Genomic DNA, 20,209 nt, shown 5'->3' with positions numbered 1-20,209 from the left:
ATCTTTTTGAAAGCAGCTACTATATCTATCAAAAATTTGGGAGCTTTGAATTTTATTATTTTATGTGTGTAGGTGTTTTGTCTACATGTGTGTCTGTGGGCTTCATGTATGCCTGATGCCCACCAGAAGAGAACATCAGATTCCCTGGAACTGGAGTTACAGGTGTTTGTGAGCTGCTAAGCTCAAGGTTGGGAATAAAACCTGAGTCCTTCGGAAGAGTTTTATGTTCTGAAAATGACATAATAAATTTTGTGAGATTTTTTAAAAAGTGGGATAAGCGTTACTAAAAGCCATTAAAAGTGTAGCTGAACATATAAAAATATGCAAATAAAACAAAACTCTCAAAGCAAAAGCAACACTTATTTACTTGTCTGCTTATTTATTTTCTGTTACAGTGCTCAGGATGAAACCTGGGGCTACGTCCATGATAAGTAGATGCTGTGCAGCTGAGCTGTACCCCTAACCACTTCCTAGCATCAGTTATATGGTGGATGTGTATTTCAAGTGATCAGTTGGCACACACACCACTGTCTGCTGTCTGGTAAATCCTGGCCTGTGACTAGATTTATGCAGGGGAATCTGCATGAACTTCCTACAAAATTTCAAAGTCAGCCAGAAGTCTGCAGACAGACACAAATCATATTCACAAACTAATGAAGCAGTGAATTCACATGTGGGATCCAAATAAAGGTAAACTCCTGTGTCCCATTCCAATAAAAGTGACAGTTTACTTGTAGCTCATGATATTGACAAGAAAGGTTGATTTTTGAAGGTGTTGTCTCCTCACTGTAACACTTGGAGAAGTTTACTTTAGCTCAGCCAAAATCTGAAAGTCTTAGAGGGTCATCTAAGGTAAAAAGTAAGCATGAAAGCCCCAATAGGCTACTGATACTCCAGCTTCTCTCTCTCCTTCAATTTTAGCTGAAGTACCTGCAATTTCTTTATTAAATGCAATTTGGAAACAAGTGCAGAGCTTTGCAGAACGCAGGCCTACTTCTCAAATGGATTTGCAGGCACAAGGTCGAGTGACCCCATGGAAGGAGGCTTCTTACCGTCACAGTGAGTGCATGTGTAGACCTCTGGAGCAGTGGGCTACCCAGCATCCAATCACAGAACTTGAGAGGTGTGCACAAAGTCCAGGACCACCCTACATAGAAACAGAAAGAAAAAAAAAATCCATGACGGCATATAAACATCTCTTCCCTCCTGTTCCTTTAGAGAGCCTTCTCATCCTAAGTCAAATTTTACATTTGTTCATCATTTTTGTCTTCTCCTTTTAAAGGAAGATACAGGCTCTAGATGCAAAGAATTAAAAATGTAATAGGCATTAAAATAGCTGGCCAGGCATTATCACACATGTACCAATGACAAAAATCACTATTAGCAAAGATCTTGCTGCTGCTATTACTCAATAATAATGTCCTAGGAGGCACCTTGGTTTTTAGGACAGTGCTGTATGCAGCTGACAATGTGTATACACCCTCAGGTAAAGACAGCACAATGAAGTAAAGAGACATCTCAGATACCCATGCAGAACATTTACGGTACATCTACCTTGCTTGTTAACCTCATGCTTGCAAATTATATCTTATCTTTGAGTCCTTTAAAAGCAAAGACGTCATCAACTAATATGTCTTTATTCTTTTGTTTCTCTTGGTGCTAGAGGAAAAACCTACAGCAGTGCAGAAGCCAGGCAAGAGCTCTACCCCTGAATTCTACCCCAGGCCCATGATAAGCTTATGAGCAGTGCTTGCGCGAACTGCCATTGCAAAGAGTTCTTCCTGGAGTTTTTAAACCTACTTGCTTACTTATTTAGTGTGTGTCTGTGTGTGTACTTGCAGCACGCACAGACAACTTTCCAAAATCAGTTCTCTCCTTCCACTGTGCATCCCTGGGGTCAAACTGAGCTCAGCCAACAAGCTTGCTGGTGGGGACCTTTAGCCTCTGAACTATCTTACAGAGCCTGAAGTGATTTTGCAGAAAAAAATAACATAAAATATATTTTTTTCAGTAACTAGGAACACAAATCATCGAACCAGCAGTTTCCTAATGTGATGTGCCTTGCAAAATTTCCTTAGTTGTGAATGAATCCAGTTCCCTAGAGTTTAATCTATCTAAAACCATCAGAAAATAGAACAACCAAGGAAATTGAACTCCTGCTTCTCAAGTTCTTAATCATCTTGAGTAATAGCTAAAAGGTACAGGTTTACTGTAACTTAAAGCCCCCAGTGAAACTGTGAGGAAAGTTGCTGCTTATTACCATCATAAACTGTTTTCAGGAAATTCAAGCAAATCATTCCTATAGAGTTAAGTTTAAGGTTCTGCTGTTTAACAGAAGGAAATGAAAGAGATTTGACAAGCAAGTTCACAGGCCTCCAAGTTTCATTCCCATACTAAAAAAGAAAGAACGTATAAGGATTTTAGAAATAAAATAAGATTCATACAAAATTCACCTACAAAATCTCTGAATGGAAATTAAAAGGCACCAAACCAGAAAGAATCAGGTACAAAGGGTTATGCTTATAAAATAAAACCAAATTTTGTTAGGAAAAAAAATCCACTGGGAAATAGAGGCTGGGAAGATGGCTCAGCAGGTAAGAGTACTATGCTGCACTTGCAGAGGACTTCAGTCAGTTCCCAGTACCCAATGGCAGCTCCAATTATCTGTAACTCTCTTTCCTGAGAATACTGGTTTCCTCAGGCACTGCATTCATGTGATACCTATATATACATGCAGACAAACACACACATAAATAAAATCAAAAATAAATAAGTCCTTTTTAAAGGAAAAATAGTGGAAAAAGGACAAAACTCTTTAAAGGAAGCTGAAGAGGAAGCAAATGACAGCTTAGGGTAAGCTGTAAATTATGGGGTGGGAGAAGGATAAGCCTTACGATGAAATAGCTAAATGCTACAAAGTATCAAAATATAAGCAGCTGTCACCACAATAAGCTCCAAATTGCCTGTAAATTAAAAGATTAAACCCCATCATAATTCAATAAGTAATTAATATACTAACAGTTCCTATTACAAGCTGTTCAGAAAAAAAAAACTTTAGAAATGAATTTCTATTTCCCTTGGTCCAAAACAGATGGTAACTCACAAATCAGAGTTTCAAAACTGAAGACTATCTTTTATATATGTTGTGAAACTGTGTAAGCCTAATTGATTTTATCATCTGTGTGTGATCAACACACACACACACACACACACACACACACACACACACACACACACGTACACACGGAAATTATGATTTTGGTTAATTTCTCTGGTTATACAACCTGTCAAAAATAAATCAGTGGACTACTGAAAACAATAAATCAAAACAAGAAACTAAACATTCCAATAGCTATTTTAGATGGATCTCCCCATGATTAGTAAGTACCTAAACAGAACCATCATCAATAGTTGGTATTCTTAGGCCTGAGGAGATGGTTCAGTTTGAAAGTGATAGCTTTGCAAGCACTAGGACCTCAGCTCAGGTCCCCAGAACCCATATCAAACCAGGGCATGGCAGTGAACTTCTGTAACTCCAGTGCTGTTGGGTAAGGAAAAGCAGATCATTCAAGCTCACTGGCCAAACAGTCTAGCTCCATCAGTGAGTTCCAGACTAAGGATGTTTGCCTTGGTCAGGACATTTTCTGAATAATAGAAAAATAACTAAAAGACTTGTATTTTCACTGTTTAGCTGATACCCTAATTTGGACACAAAACTCCAGGGGCATAATGTACCTCCCAGCCCGCCCCCCACCCCCACTGTATCCTGTATTTCCCTCTGTCATGTTATCCAAAGCATGCACTTTTATGTTTCCAGCTAAGAGGAAGAATGTCATCCCATGTTAATTTCTAGGCTGGACTCAATATGTTTGGACATAGAATATGTACAGTAAATGTAATCTGAAGGAGGGGAAGTGCTTGGAGTTTAGATCATGTATGTTCACAGAGCTCTGCAGTAGCTGATGACACACATTAACACAGCAATTACACAATCTCTCTACCACATTTGTTTTCTTCCTGACTGACTTTATTGCAAAATACCAGAAGGAGTAAAATATTTTCACAAGGATACTAGAGTTCAGAAAGATTCGTTTGGAATCCTTCCTGTGTGGGTTGGAATCCAGAGACTCAAACATTCTAGGCATCCCCGCCCAGTTCGATTTTTCTTTTGGGACAGTATAATGATGCAGACTAGCCCTGAACATGATTATCCTTCTACTTCAGCCTTCTCTATCCTGGGGCTACAGGATTTTCAGTAAGTATTCCTTCTATACCCTTGATGTGACATCTCAATACACTAATGTCCTATTTGAGTGATCATGAGCCAGCACTCACCTACTTTTCTAACTTCTAACTCTTTAATTACTATTGAGAAGTCACAAATGTGGCCATATGTCCAATCTCAAGAACACCCTCTGTTAGGGTCCATTCTAAAGTCAAATAGGTAAGTTTCTCCATTCCCACTTTGCTCTAAACCTTGTTTGTTACTTCACAGTGCTTCAGAACAAGACTGCATATTTAAAAAATACTATAAAGAATTTTTATTTTATCTAGTTAGTTGTTTTGAATTGGAGATATCAGATAGATAGATAGATAGATAGATAGATAGATAGATAGATAGATAGATAGATAGATAGTCAGTCAGTCAGTTCAGGCTGGCCTTTAATTCACAATCTTACTCTTTCAATCTCCAGGGTACTGGCTACAGGCAAATACTAGAACTATGGGGGACTTTAGAGAAGCATCAAGACCAGAGGGCATAGATTGTGGACAAGTGCTGGGATCACAAATGTGTGCTATAAAGAGTCCTTGGGATAACAAATGAGCTCTGGGAATGACAGCCATCATAGGCTACCAGTGGGATTTCAGGTGAAGGTACTGTCTGCACAGTGAGCACTGGAATTAAAGGCATGCACCACAACACCTAGCCCACCAGAAGCCCAGGCATAAACTTTTCGGTACTTGTGCATGTGTGCATGCATGCATGTGAATGTGTTGACATTCACCATAAGCCAGAAGTTGACATTAGATCACTTCCTTGGTTGCTCTGCACATTACTGAGACAGTCTCTCATTGAGATAGTCTAACTAGACAACTTACTCCAGGGATCCCCCAACCTCTTGCATACCAGGCTTATAGTTAGTTTTTATGTAGGTTCTGGGGCTCAAAGCCTGGTTCTTATCCTTGTATAAGTAAATGGTTCATCCACTGGGCCATGTATGATCATGCAGACCTTTCAAATTGCATATAAGAAATAACAGATAAGCAGTAAATGATAAGTAAAAGTGTGTTCCTCTCAAAGGATCACATTCTCAGCCTATGAGAAGGGCATTAGCAATTAAAAGAGTTCTCTTTAAACATGATACCAAAGTTCAAAGTATTTTTCTCACAAGAGGAAATCCTGCCTTCAAGACTGATTACCACGAATAAATTTACCATTTACTGAGTATTCATGTACTCAATACAATAAGAACATCCCAATTCAAGCTCCCTATCACTAATTATAACCCAGCATCTTCAAGATTGTTCTTTGGTTTTAGTTGAAGTAAAATAAAATCACTCAACATAGAATTAATCACTTTGAAAATGTACAGTTTAGTGGTATTTAGTACCTTAAGTATCTCAAGGAACCACCACCCACAAAACACTTTTATCATACTAAAGGAAAACTTTCCACCTATTCCCAATCATTCCACCACTCCTCTTGGAAATATCAGAGCTGCTAGTTGGATACTCAAGCCTGTGGATTTGCCTACTCAACGCATTTCATAAATACACATACACAGTGACCATCTGTGTCTGGCTTCTCACTGACCATATTTCAAAGCTCTTCCTTCAGCAGCAAGGATCTAACCTCATTCCTTTTTATGGCCATGCACCATGTTGTAAGTGTTGAGTGATTTCCCTTCGAGGGAAATCAAGCAACGTTAGGAGAGACCAGGTGGAGATGAACTCCAGAACAGTGAGAGAGACTCTTATTTTTTTTTTTGAAGTAGGAACAATGCACACACGCACACACACAGTCCATGTTTTCTCCAAATGAAATATAAAACCAATGTGTATTTCCCAATAGGCTCTGCAAGCTCAACATTTTATGACAATGTGACCAAAACCAAAGTATGCCAAGATGCTAATGACTTAAAAAAATAAGTGTAATAATAGTGCCAAGAAGTAGGGCAGTTCTCTGTGAACCTTTATTCACTGGGAATTAAAATCAGGCCACCACTCTCGATTTTCTTTTACTCATGGTCATAGGAAGGTAAAAATTGACAATATCTGAATTGTCGCCTCAGATCACCTTACTATTATATTTTGTTTTTTATATTATGTTGGAATACCCTTCCTTCAGACCATAACTTCTTAAGCTGTAAGTATGATCCCTTATGGTATCATGTAGCCAAATCAGGGCTTACCAAAAATAATTGGCAATAGTTCAAGGTTTCTGAACGCACAACCACGAATCAATTCAAAGTCAAACTTGTAAAGAATACAAGGGGCTCCCAGTAAGGTTTGGCCATGCTGCCTGTGTGTAACCTCACTGTGATCTTGCTTTTAAAATTATAAGACACAAACTGCCCATGTCATCACTACACACTCAAGTTTTAGACTGATATATGTTATGAACTGCGGTGCTTTTTCCAGCTTTTATAGACACAGCACGGCTTAATTATGAAAAGCAAAGACTTCGTATTTTCCTACATCATTCCTTAGCATGCCAGTATCAAGTTAGTATATTTTCAGATGTCTAATATTAAAAAATGATGTTTGAGTTTCTTCTCTCTCCCCCACTTTCATATGTTTTGTACACGTGTGTATATGCATGTTTGACTGTGTGTGTGGAGCCCTGAGGTAGACACCAGGAATCATCCTTCATTTCTCTGTCACCTTATTGACTGAAGCAATCTCAATGAGATCACTAATTATCTTGCTAACCAGCTTGCTCTGGGAAATCCCAGGTCCCTATCTTCCCAGTATGGAATTATTACAGGAAGGGATCCAAACTCAAGTCCTCACACTTGCCAAGCAAGTGCTCTGAACACCGAGCCATCTCCCAAGATGACATATTTTCGTTAAAATGATGATGATGATGGTGGTGGTGGTGGTGGTGGTGGTGGTGGGACTTTGGTTAGGACAGAATTTCCAAAAATTTCTGAAATGCCGTTGTTAAATATTTTGTGCTTATGTATTTATTCAAAGTGACATTCTTGGCACTGAAGATTTTAAATTCAAAATATTGATCAACTTTGAAAATCACTGAAGATGCTCTACAACCTACCACATTATGATTTAATTCTTTATGTAACAGCAAGCATATCCATCTCATTAGTATGCAAATCTGTTTTCATGTTAATGACAAAGTTGTACCAAAGAACTGCTTTGGAATAATTGCTATGTCTTATCATCAATAAGTCATAACAACAGATCACCAGATATAGAGGATGACCAAGTTGACGGCTATAAATATTAGAAGGACACAGCAAAAAGTGAGAAAATAAAATACGGCTAACCAAAGGGGAAAATTGTAAAAATACCTAATTCATTAAAGTATAGAGGAAAGGAAGTGGGGAAGGGGGGAAGAAATGGAGAAAATGTCATAGAAATACAAAATGAATGACCAGTACTAAATGCTGTACTGAAATAATACAACTGATAACTAGCCAGGTCCCATTTATGTTATGAAAATACATAACATACTATGTATGCATGTGTTTTCTACTAGTGCACATATATGGTATTGATATATGTCATGCTTACTATGATATCACTGAGAATCTTCATATATTAATCACACTTATCCACATGTTATTATATTAATAAATTCCTGTACGTTCATATTAACATATGTGGTAGATAGTGTTAATTCTCAGCTTGACAGGTTCTGGGGTCACCTGGGAGACAAGTCTCCAGGCCTACCTATGATGGATTAGTTGGCTTCTGGGCATGCCTGTAAGAAATGATATCAATAGACTAAGGTTAACTGATGTAGGGAAGACTCACTATGAAAATGGGTAGCATCATTTCTTGGGCTGTGTCTTGGACTGTATAAAAAAAAAAAAGACAATGCCAACTGATCTCTTAGCTTCCTAGCTATAAATACAAACTAATCAACGAACCCAAGTTTCTGTGGCTTTTATTTCCCTACCAAGATGGACTGTAGCTTTGACCTATGAGCCAGAAAATACACTTAACCGTCAAGTTGCTTTCAAAATATCAATTATATATATGTGTGAATGTTTTCCCTTTACATATATGTCTGTACAATGTATGCATGCGTGGTGTCCTGAGAGATCAGAAGAGGGCATCATATTAGAGTTATAGACGTAATGAATCATCCATCATGTGGACACACCTGAACCTGTGTCCCTTGTAAGAGAAACAGGGCTCTTAACTGCAAAGTCATCTCTATGGAACCTCCCTCAAGTTGATTTTTGTCACAGAATTTTACCACAGCATCAAAAATTGTAATCTCAGCACTCTTGTATCGAGACAGGAGGACCCCTGCAACCTTATAGGACAGCTGGCTTAGAGAATGAAGCAATAAATTAGAGACCCCCATCTCAAACATGATGGAGATGAAAACCCACACCTGTGGATTCCTCTGACCACCATACATGCATCCAGGCATGCATATACATGCATATTCTCTCTCTCTCTCTCTCTCTCTCTCTCTCTCTCTCTCTCTCTCTCTCTCTCTCTCTCTCATACCTATAATAAAAACAAAGAACATAAAAGAGGAAATGTAAACTCAGTATGGTGTTGCATACCTATAATCCAAAACCTATGAGGATGAGGCAGGAGGATCAAGAGCTTGGAACCAGTCTCTGCTACATGAAAAAAAAAAGGTAAAAAAAAGTGCCTGTCTTGGTGGTTCACATCTATAATCCAAGCATTTGGGAGGCACAAGTAGATGGACCTCTATGAGTTCAAAGCCATCCTGATCAACATAGTAGGATATGGGACCACAGCAACAACCTATATATCCAGGATAGCAAGGACTACATAGAAAGACTGTCACGAACTACAACCCCAGCCTCAACAAATGAAGAAACAAAACATGGATTGATTTATGGATGCTACACAGCTCTGCCTACATCTAGCATGATTGGTAAGCAAATGTCACATCATATAAAAACAGCACTCTATTGCAAGGAGACTGAACAATAACTTGGCAGTCACATTGGACATTTGAGAGGTTCATTTTCCTCATTTTCAAGGAGGGTAATGCAGGCATTCACAGCTTGACTAATGAGGATAATGGCAGGAGATGGAGAGTGCTGGATAATAGAAAACACATACAATTGCCATGTTCTCTACCATGTACCGCTATTGTGAATGGGGTCTCATTTTTCTTAATCAAAGTAAATAATGATGCTCAGTATCTTTCAAATTATGCTCCTCTGTTACGCTTTTTAATAGTTTTGGATCACATTATGGATATCCAGCAACAAAGAAGCACACAAAAAGCCCACAACATAGTCATTGTAAATAAAAACACATCTTATTAGGCTACTGCCCTCATCAAATTTTTGTCACAGCTAGTCTGGGCTCAGAATTGCTGCTGCCTTCTGATCTGTTGTGAGGCAGCTTTCAATGGAAGAAGGTGTTCACCTTATAAAATAAAGGGACAGAAAGGGATGGAGGTCCCAATATTCACTCCAAGTACACACCCCCAGTGACTCAAATTCTTCTCATTAGGCCATGATGCCTTCAATAGCATTATGGGATGGGAAATCAACATGTAATACAAAATGTAGGGGACACATTTCAACCTCAAACTATGGCAGCTCCTATATTTACGATCCTCCGCCATGGTTTGTCATCAGTGTCAAGACATAATATGGACACAATAAGGACACAATAAGGATAACTACACATATATCACCAGAATATTGGGTGATTTTTCTTTTATGCTAATATGTATGGTATATATTTGTATGCATATTCACCATGAATGTAGGCACCCATGCATGTGGCAGCCAGAGGATGACATCAAGAATCTTTCTAGATTTCTCCCCAGAGTCTACTGAACCCAGAATTCCCCTGCCTGACCCATTCAGCTATTTTAGCTAGCTACCTTGCTCCTGGGTACCTCTGATCCCGCTTACCAAGCACTAGACCTACAGGGAGGCTGAAACTACAGGAGGATGCAACACCACACGAGCGCACACACGCACGCACACGCACACACCTTTTAAAATATACTTAAACTGGTCACATAAGGGGATGGATTTGTCCTCTGTGTAACATAATTATACTGATTTTTTAGAAGAAGCAAGTGGGTTTTAGCAAGGCAAAATGAACCAAATTGGAAAAAAAAAGGCTAGCAGATTTTCCCTTCTGGAAGAGAACATTAAAATCTTTACTCTCAAATTAAATTTGTACGCATCTTGCCAATCTGACTACATGAATGGCACTCTGAACAGTTCCTCCAGGCTGTTTTCCCAGATGATTTTATCTGCCCACCTTTCTCTTTTTTACTCCTTTCCTCTTTCCCAAACAGACTCTTTTATACAAATATCAAATGTGGTTCCAGAAAAGAGAAAGTACACATACCCCATTCCCTATAAAAATTAACTTCCAAATGTGTTGGCTAATTTTGCAACTCTATTTCCCTTTGAGCCTGTCAAAATTTGTCTCAAGTTCTAAGATGATGATTCCAATAAAACAATATGGTAAATGTAAGCTACACAGATACAGGTGTGATGGTTAGGTTTGATGCTCCTGACAACAAATACAACACAAAGTGTGGCCCTAAAGTATGGAAAGCAATGGTCATAAAGATCTGAACTTGGCTCCACAGCACCCACATAAAGCCAACTGCAGCATTATGTCTATAATCCCAGCAGGCTACCAGACATTTGGGAAGAAGAGACAGAAGATCACAGGCCAACTAGCCTGGAATATGTAGCAGTCAACAATCAGACTCTCTCAAAAAATGTGGAAGGCAATGACCAAGCCAAGCTGAAGTTCCCTGACCTCAGATGCATACCATGGGAGGTGCATACCTGCACACAAATAAACACACATTATAGACACTACAAACAAATAAAAATTATAAAAGTATTAAAAATAAAATGCCATTTTGAGGACATCATTCACAGATGGAATATATGAAATATTCCAGGGTAAAAACCACCACAGAATACCCAGAATGACATTTATATCATATTATAGGGTTGATTGAAAACAAAACAAAACAAAAATGACAGTGCCTCTTAGTTGGATACAAATCTTGTTCCCAAATTGATCATGAACAAAGGATCAGAATTTTGAAGACTTTTCTCACGTTGGGTACCTTCACTTTTGGGTACTTTTCTCACGTTGGGTACCTCCCACTTCAATTCAGTGGGAATATATTGCCTGCTTAACAGAAATAAGAGGAAGCTAAGTTGTTGAATCCCAAGCACAAAGGGGGATACATCTGAAATGAGCAAAACTAAGACTTTTTTACTTAAAACAAAGAAGCAAACAAAAAATAAAACATCTATCCTTCTGAGGTCTTCAACAACTACAATTGATTCTTGCACACAGGTGTAGCAGTCAACAGCCTTGTATGTGGGTGTCTCACTTGGCTCAGCCAGTTAACCCTCTCTGCCCCACACATCTTTTATTTCTATTCTACGACAAGGTCTTGCTATGCAGTTCTGGCTGGCCTCAAAACTGGTTATGCAGTCTGAAATAGCCTGGAACTATGGGTTTGCCTGCCTTAGCCTCTTGAGTGCTGGGATTACAGGACCTGCTGCAACCACATCTGCCTCAAATTTATTCTTGGAGGATAGAGCAAAAGCAGCCTGAAGCTATGCTGCCTGTTATCACCCCTCTATTCTGCTATTGCATCAAATAGTCATATTCAATATTAAAATCAATTGCAGAGCCTAGGTTCAGTAAGACTATGAACAAAAAACTCTGAGTTTCAGAGAAATTATACCCTGGATGGAACTGGAGATCACAACCTGTTCCTATCCTAGACCACCAGGACCTGTTTTACACGGACAGCAGTCTTTTGTGTGGGGTGAGAGGGTAGGTTTGATGAAGCTAATCATTCAGGATTTGCTCTAGTGTTAGGGTTTTTTTCTTTCTTTTTCGATTGCCTCCCCTGCCCTGCCCTGACTTGACTTTTTGTCAGAGCATGAACTACTATGGAGTATTCCTAGATCTACAGCTCCAAGCTAGGCAAAATCTACAGGATCTGTATTCACAGAGAGACAACACCAGGAATCTAAATTGGACTTCTGCTGTAGTGCCGCAACTTTTAGTGGTTTAATGGACACATCTTAGAGTCTTCCACTTTGTGTGGAATTAGACCTTTCCTTCAAATACTGTAAAGAACACACACACACACACACACACACACACACACACACACGCACACACACACACACACACACACCCCTACCTCACTTAAACCTAAAAAAAAAAAAGAATGAACATACTGGGTTAGAATAATTAAAATTGGGGTTGGGGATTTAGCTCAGTGGTAGAGCGCTCGCCTAGCAAGCGCAAGGCCCTGAGTTCAGTCCCCAGCTCAAAAAAAAAAAAAAAAGAATAATTAAAATTATTTACAAAGTTCTGTTAAAGGAAAATTAATGCTGAGTTAGCAAAAATTAAAGCATTAAGTTCCTTTTAATATTTTTAATTGTAATAGAAAAATCATTCCCTCATTCTTCCCTCTAGCTATTCCCAGTTACCATCCCTCAAACCTCTCCCTTGACTACCACCACGAAATGAGTCTCTTTTTCTTTATCACATGCATACATATGTACACACACACACAAATTATTTTTTTATCCAGTGCCGAATGGTCAGCACTGAAAACATACATGTGAATAATATGCAGAGCGAGCAGATTATATTTAGGATGAGATAACATGTGGACAGAAGCATGGCATATCCTAATCATTATAGCAACTACAGGAAAAAGCAATCTTTCTTTTTTGTCCTTTTAACTGACAGAGAGACCCTGAAGAATGTTCTTTTCTTCAACCAAGCAAAGATAAATGACACTCTACAAATTTCTTAAATTACACAGGTCAAAATTGTAGCACTCCAAGCATACCAAAATAATACCACAAATTATGGTTCAGCAAGGGCTGGAAGTAGAGCTCAGTAGTAGAGTGATCACATCCTGTGCTTGAGACCCTAGTTCTGTCCTTGTTCCATCAATATGTTAACATTTAGGCTGTATGCTTCTTTGGTGAACATTGTCACAATAAAACACAAATATCCCATTGATTTTTTTAAAACAGGTTTCTGTTCTGAGAATCAACACATGCCAAGTGCCATGTATGGTATATGCTTTACCTAGTAGGATTCAAGTGGTTTGCCTGGTTTGCTCATTGCTACCTTCCCTGCATTTTATTCAGTATCTGCACAATAAATAGTCATTGGGTTGTCCAATCTGTTAAGGCTGAGAGATGAAATGAAGACATCATCAAAGAAGATAATGTCCATCAGAAAGTCAAGCAAAGAGACAGTCACAGAGGTATAAGACACTATGGTTAATAGTGATTGTCAATTTGACAAGATCTAGAATCTCCTAGGAGACAACTCTGTAACCCTCTGGACCTGTGGGGTGTGTGTGTGTGTGTGTGTGTGTGTGTGTGTGTGTGTGTGTGTGTGTGTTTTGACTAGATTAGGCTAGCTTCTGGGCAGGTCTATGAAGGACTATCCAGATTAGGCAAACGGAGGTGGAAGACCCACCCTTGAATCTCAGTGGCACCATTACATAAGTTGGGGTAGTAAACCAAATAAGGGGGAAATGAGCTGAGCCCTCGCTGTCATTTCTGTTTTCTGAGTCTGGTTGCAATATAGCCAGCTGCGTCATGCCCCTGTTCCTACATCCATGCCTTCCCCACCATAATGTATTTTATTAAATCTATAGGCCAAAATAAACCCTTTCTCCCCTGTATCTCCTATAAAGATTTACTTTTTGAAGCTAGGCATGCTGATGCACAGATGTAATCCCAGCATCCAGAAGGCTGAGAGGCAGGTAGTCCTTGAGAGATGTCTGGGCTACATAGTGAGACCTCATCTCAACATCAGAAACAGCCAAAATAGTATTAACGCCTTTTTTCATTTCTTTTTCCTATTACTCAAGCTCCAAGACTAATAAATGTGTCTTCATTTTTTATGTTCACCAAATCTCAACTTGGATGTAAAATTTTTACTGAAAATACGTGAGTGGAAGCTCATAAAATGCACACATGAAAAAGGGAACTTTTCGGTCATGAAATTCTTCTCTAATTGGTTCACACACAAATTTTTAAATTATATGTCTACAGCATTTTTCTTCCTGAACCACTTCCAAATCCATTAATAACCACAAACTTGTCCTAGTTTAACACTAACCCTTGTCTAAAAATAGAATAACTTTCCATTTGAAAAGTATTTTCCATTTTATGAGTTGGTTTGCCTAGTTTCAAAAAGGAACCTGAGAGCTTCAAGCCAGACCAGATCATCACTGTAACTGTAGACACACAACAAAAATAAATATGCAAAATCCGCACACTGTTCACATGACTAATATATATGACAAGGCGCGTCTATAGAAATTAGATTGCTTGGAATACACCATGTAAACTTCATTTTTATGTTTAAGTGTATTTTTTACCTGCATGTCTGTGTACCATGTGTGTGCAGTGCCTGTAGAAGCCAGAAGAGGGTGTCAGATTGCCTAGAGCTGGAGTTAAGAGTGTGTGGGCTGCCACATAAGTTCTAGGAATGGAATCCAGGTCCTCTGTAGGAGCAGTCAGTGATCTTAAAGAATTTACTCTAGTCCCACTAAGTAATTCTATTTAAGATTTACTTTTATTTTATATATATGGTGCTGCATCTGCCTGTATATGCCCATGTGATGTGCCCAGTGGGTTCTGAGAAAAAAAGAGGGCATCGGATCTCCTGAACTGGAGTTACAGTGTGTGAGTCACCATGGTAGGTGTAGAAATTAAATTCAGGTCCTCTGCAAAAACAGGACATAATCTTGACTGCAGAGCCATTTCTCCAGTCTCTAGATAAAGTTCAAATTCATGGTACTATATAGTAAAAAGAAAGTTTTGGTACTGATTTAACCTAGAATCAGATATTAGAATATAAATTTACTAGTTTCTTTCTACTTTCTCATTTGTGGCTGATTTCCAATTCCTACTGGGTGAAGAAAACAATGCATAAATGGAGACTTCAGACTCTGAAACAAGTTAATGGTAGCTGGCAATAATGAAAGGCACTTGAAATCTGTGTAATCTATGTCTAAGTGTGTATGCATGCCCCCAAATGTACATGGAAGCCGGAGGAGGATACTGAATGTCCTACTCTATCATTTTCACCCTATTCCCTGAGACAAGAGTCTCTCCCTGAAGCTGGAGCTAGACTGACAGCCAGCCATACCCTGGAATCCTCTTATATCTGCCCCCACAGTTCCGCTTTTACAGGTATTCTTACCCATTGAGCCACCTCTCAGCCTCCAAAGGTGAATGTTTACAAGGCTATATAATCCCTGTTTTAATTCTATCTTCTCAGCTTCTTTCTCCTTCCTTGACCAGTTTGAAACATATTAATAATCTCACAGAGTTCTGGCAGAAGAAAAGTCATCCCCAAGGAAAAATAAAAAGGCAGTTTTCTCTGAAGTTATTTTTAATATTCTAAATTATTATAAGTTTCCTTAGACACTAGATCAAGCTGCAGGTAGAAGCTGTGGGTGTCAGAATAAAAGGTTATGAGCAAGTAGTTCCTACACTGAGCTGCCACCACCTTTGAGCTCTTTGACCCTTACAAATTTTAGCTGTGAGGCCTACAGAGATGGCTTAGAGGATAAAGGCTTGTAGTGCAAACCTGAAGACAGGAGTTCAGGTTTCCAGTGCTCATATAAATGCTGGGTAGGTGGGTTGGCCTGTCACTAATTCTGGAGTTTCAAGACAAGTTTCTGGAGCTAAGACAGGGGAATGATCCCCAAGGCAAGGCAGCTAGCCAGAATTGCCATACTGGAAAGGTATTGGTTCAACTGAAAGAGTGCCTCAATTAATAGGATAGAGAGCGGGCTGGAGAGATGGCTCAGCGGTTAAGAGCACTGACTGCTCTTCCAGAGGTCCTGAGTTCAATTCCCAGCAACCACATGGTGGCTCACAATCATCTGTAATGAGATCTGAAGCCCTCTTCTGGTGTATCTGAAAACAGCTACAGTGTACTCATATAAATAAATAATTCTTAAAAGTCTTTTGATTAGACATTATTGTTTTTTATTTTGTTTTTATGGGATTCCTATGTGTTCTATGTCTGTGAGTATGTATCTGCATTTATATGTGTTTGTTGTGCTTTTTCTTTAACTCTTTTTTTGTTTGTCTTATCTTTTTTGTTTTTAATTTATAATTTATCATTACAACTATTATTATTAGCCAGTTTTCTAATGAGAGAGAGAAAGAAAGTGTAGATTTGGGTGGGTGGAGAAGTAAAGAGAATGGGGAGGAGTAGGGGAGGACAACCATAATCAGAATATATTTATGGAAAGTAGTCTATTTTCAACTAAAACGAAAAGAACAAAGGAACAAATGTCTTCAAATGGTGGGGCATTTAGTGTTGAACAGCTGTATTTAATTCATAGTGACAAGTTAAACTACTTGGAGGACCCTGTGCCAACAAAGAAAAATTTTAAAAGCTCAACTAACTCATCATGTATCTGTATGGCAAGTATGTAGTTCATCTCATGAGATGGAAATTACAAAGCACAACAAGAAATTTGCTTGCTGGGTGGTGGTGGCAGCACACACCTTTGATCTCAGAACTTGGGGGGCAGAGGCAGGTTGATATTTGTGAGTTCTGGCCAGCCTGGTTTACAGAGTTGTTCCAGGATGGCCAGGGCTACACACACACACACACACACACACACACACACACACACACACACACACACACACAAAACCCTGTTATGAAACAAATAAACAACAAAACAAATAACAAAATAAAAGCAAGAAGAGATTTGCTTTTAGATTAATCTGATCATGAGTTGTCTGTTCCTTGATGAAAGTAGCAGAGGTCACACAGATGCTATGTAGCCAAGTTCAAAGTCACTAGCACCCACTAGGTGCCACATTCTCAAAGAAGGGTGTGAGTAAGTACAGTATGCCTCTCTAATGTCTATACTCACTGTATGAGGAGAAACCACCCAAATTCCTATTGATAAAAAAATCGAATCACAAGCTAATCTCCATGGATTAGCTCAAACTATATTGGACCTGGCAGGAAATGATTCACTCAAAGCCTGGCTTACCCAGTCAGCATACTTTTGAGCAAAAATATGCAAGCACCATCAACAAGTTAAATCTGTTAAACTGTAAAACACAGACGATCTACTCTAAAATTATCAGAGCAATCCAACAGTAACTTCTCAATCATTTGCCTTGCCTTACACTTCTGTTTCATTTCAAGGTCTGAGATGCTTTCTTACAAAGAAAGAAAGAAACCAAGCTTAAAGAAAGCTCAAGCTCTGAACAGGCTGGAATAATTCTGGGTCTGCTTTTGGAGAGTGTGATGTCGCAAAGCCATAAAAGGAGATCTGTTAGATGAAGCCTAAATAACGGTGCAGGCGAGATGGCTTGGTGGCGAAGTGATGACATGCAAGCATGAGGACCTAAATTTAGACCCTCAGAACTCAGGTTAAAGCTGGGCATAGTAACACAAGCATCTGTAATCTCAGCCCCTACCAGAAGACAGGAGGTAGATATAGGAGAACCAGGGATACTGCCTGCCTGGAATATAAAATTGCAAATAAGAGACATTCTTACAAACAAGGTACAGAAAACCAACACCCAAGGTTGCCCTCCAGTCTCCTAATAGCTACCATGTGAATAATTTTACCCAAGCACACACACAGGTTTGAATAATTACTTCAGAGAAAGAGAGAAGTACTCCCCATGTCATACATGCAAGCTTCAACAGTGCTTCTAAGACAGTGTGCAGCTTGCCACATCAAATATTCAGTTAACTTGTATGCAATCCCAGACACATCAACACATACACTTTCTTGGGAAACACTGGACTCTGGTTAATGTCAAGCAGAAACAAGCTTGTCAAAGTAACCTAACTTTTAAAACAATATTTTATTGCCTAATAATTCAATCTATAAATGTCAATCAATAATGAACAGTATCTTTATATCATTTATATCAATAAATGAACAGTATCTTTATTTTGTGTGTATGTATAGCTTAAGGATTGTTTGTGGGTATGTGCACATCTGTGTAGGTGTGCATGGAGGCCAGCAATCAATATTAGGTGTGCTCCTCCATAGATCTCTACCTTATTTTTCACTAAACTAGAAGCTCATTAATTGGCAAGACCATCTGTTCAGCAAGCTCCAGAGACCCACCTTTCTCCCTATCCCACTACTGTAGTGCCTGAGGGATATGAGCCTCAGGGATATGAACTCATGTCCTTGTATGGAAGGCACTTTACCAACCTCTAGCCTTAAAATACATTTTTTTCATCTACCAATTCAGGACTAGACACTAGAGCTCCTAGTATCTAGGAGATGGAGGCTCCAGGTATATCAGTTGCAAACAACTATAACTGTCATATGTAGTACTGACTTTTAAGGAAAGAAGTGTCATAATTAACTACACAGGCACTGTGTCCAGTCTTAGCACACTGAGTTGTTAACATGTTCTTTTTAGCCTTTGTTTAATAGGCAGTTCTTATACTTCAACTCAGCTAAAGTCCAGAGAGACTAATGTACCAACAAATGTCAGGTAGGGTGCCTTCAGCTGACAGAAAACCCATATAGTGTTCAGATCAAGAAAATCTCAGAGTTTTCAAGTACAGCAAAAGAAATGCAAATGAAGACCAAAATTCCACCCCTTTAAGAATCAAAGGAATTCAAGGAAATGCAAACACGGGATTCCAGGCATGCTTGGCCTGGTTAACTGTGAACATGGAAGCTGTTTCATCCGACTGTAACCCTTTTCCACTCCATTCCTCCAACATCTCTGCCTCCCCATGGTACCAGTTCCTTGACCTTTGAAGAGAGCAATCTGATAATCTGTCTCAAGAGCCCTACAGTTCTATTTCCAGCCATCTCCCCTAAAGCAAAACTGGAAGCAGTCTAAATGCAAGCGTACGTGCTAAATAAATCATAGAATGTGTGCTTGACAGGAGAGATGTGGACACATATTTTCAGTCCAAATACATTTTCTCCAAATTTAACGAGATGATACTGTGTTAGTCTAAATGACAATGCACTCCCCCACCTCCCGTAGGCTTATACATTTGAATTCTTGGTGGATGATTAGGAGGTGTGGCCTAATTGGAGGAGATATATCACTGGGAGTTGACTTTTGAGGCTCCAAAAGCCCAAGACATTCCCAATTAAATCTTCTCAGACTCCAAAACCTGTGGATCAGATGTGAGCTCAAAGGTACTGCTCCAGTGTTATGCCTGCTTGCTGCTGTGCTCCCTGCTGTGATGGAGTATATCCCTCTGGAACCATGAGCTCCCAAATTAAATGCTTTTCTTTATAAATTGCTATGGTATCTCTTTACAGAAATAGAAAAGTAATTAATATAGACACATATACTTCAAAGCTAGAAAGACAGCCAGCTGTATGCCCATAAACACAGACAAAGGTTGGCTATGGATGGGTGTATCTGTATCTTTGCATGTTTAATTTTTATTTTCGAAATTGCTGACAATTCACTCATTTATTCATACTTACATACATAAATACATACATACATTTTTTGCAACTAGTAAAGCATCATTACTGATGCTTTCTCTGTGTTTCTTAAAATGAGCTATTTGTCTCCACTCCTAGGGATGTTGGAAACAATTTCTTTATATGAAGGAAGGTTCTAGAATATTTGTTCTCCAATCTCTGTGCAACTCCCTCACAGTTACCGTTTTGTACGTTTGTGATGCTAAAGTCTATAAACACAACATTAAATATTTATGGTTGATATTTTCTGCTTCTAAAAATATTTAGAAGAGAAAGATGGGACTTAATGAGGCCTCTTCTTAAACTTCTTGCTGAATTAACAGACGTGTTTTTTTACAGAGGGTCTGCCAACTGCCCACAGCATGCAGGCTGGGCTCTTCCTTCACAACAGTTACAGAACCCCTAGATATAAAACTGAATTGGTTCAACAGGACTGAATACAAACACACAACTGCTGACTATGTCCAAAGTTGCTCCTGCCAAGTAGAATTACTTTACTGGTGCATCTAT

At 39.0% G+C, this 20,209-nt stretch overlaps 1 protein-coding gene across 3 annotated transcripts in view; it reads right to left on the bottom strand.

The window, feature by feature from the left end:
• Nucleotides 1-20,209, bottom strand: part of Tbl1x (transducin (beta)-like 1 X-linked) — a 156,664-nt gene that overhangs the window by 27,383 nt on the left and 109,072 nt on the right. For all 3 annotated transcript variants that reach the window (NM_001437042.1, XM_087599627.1, NM_001437041.1), the window contains 1 exon segment: nucleotides 1,053-1,147. The gene's annotated coding sequence lies outside the window, so the exon portion shown is untranslated.

This window comes from Rattus norvegicus, chromosome X (genome assembly GCF_021556685.1).
Source record: "Rattus norvegicus strain SHRSP/BbbUtx chromosome X, alternate assembly SHRSP_T2T, whole genome shotgun sequence".
NCBI lineage: Eukaryota > Metazoa > Chordata > Mammalia > Rodentia > Muridae > Rattus > Rattus norvegicus.
The sequence above is the reverse complement of the archived record's forward strand: the minus strand, read 5'-3'. Positions and strand labels throughout refer to the sequence as shown.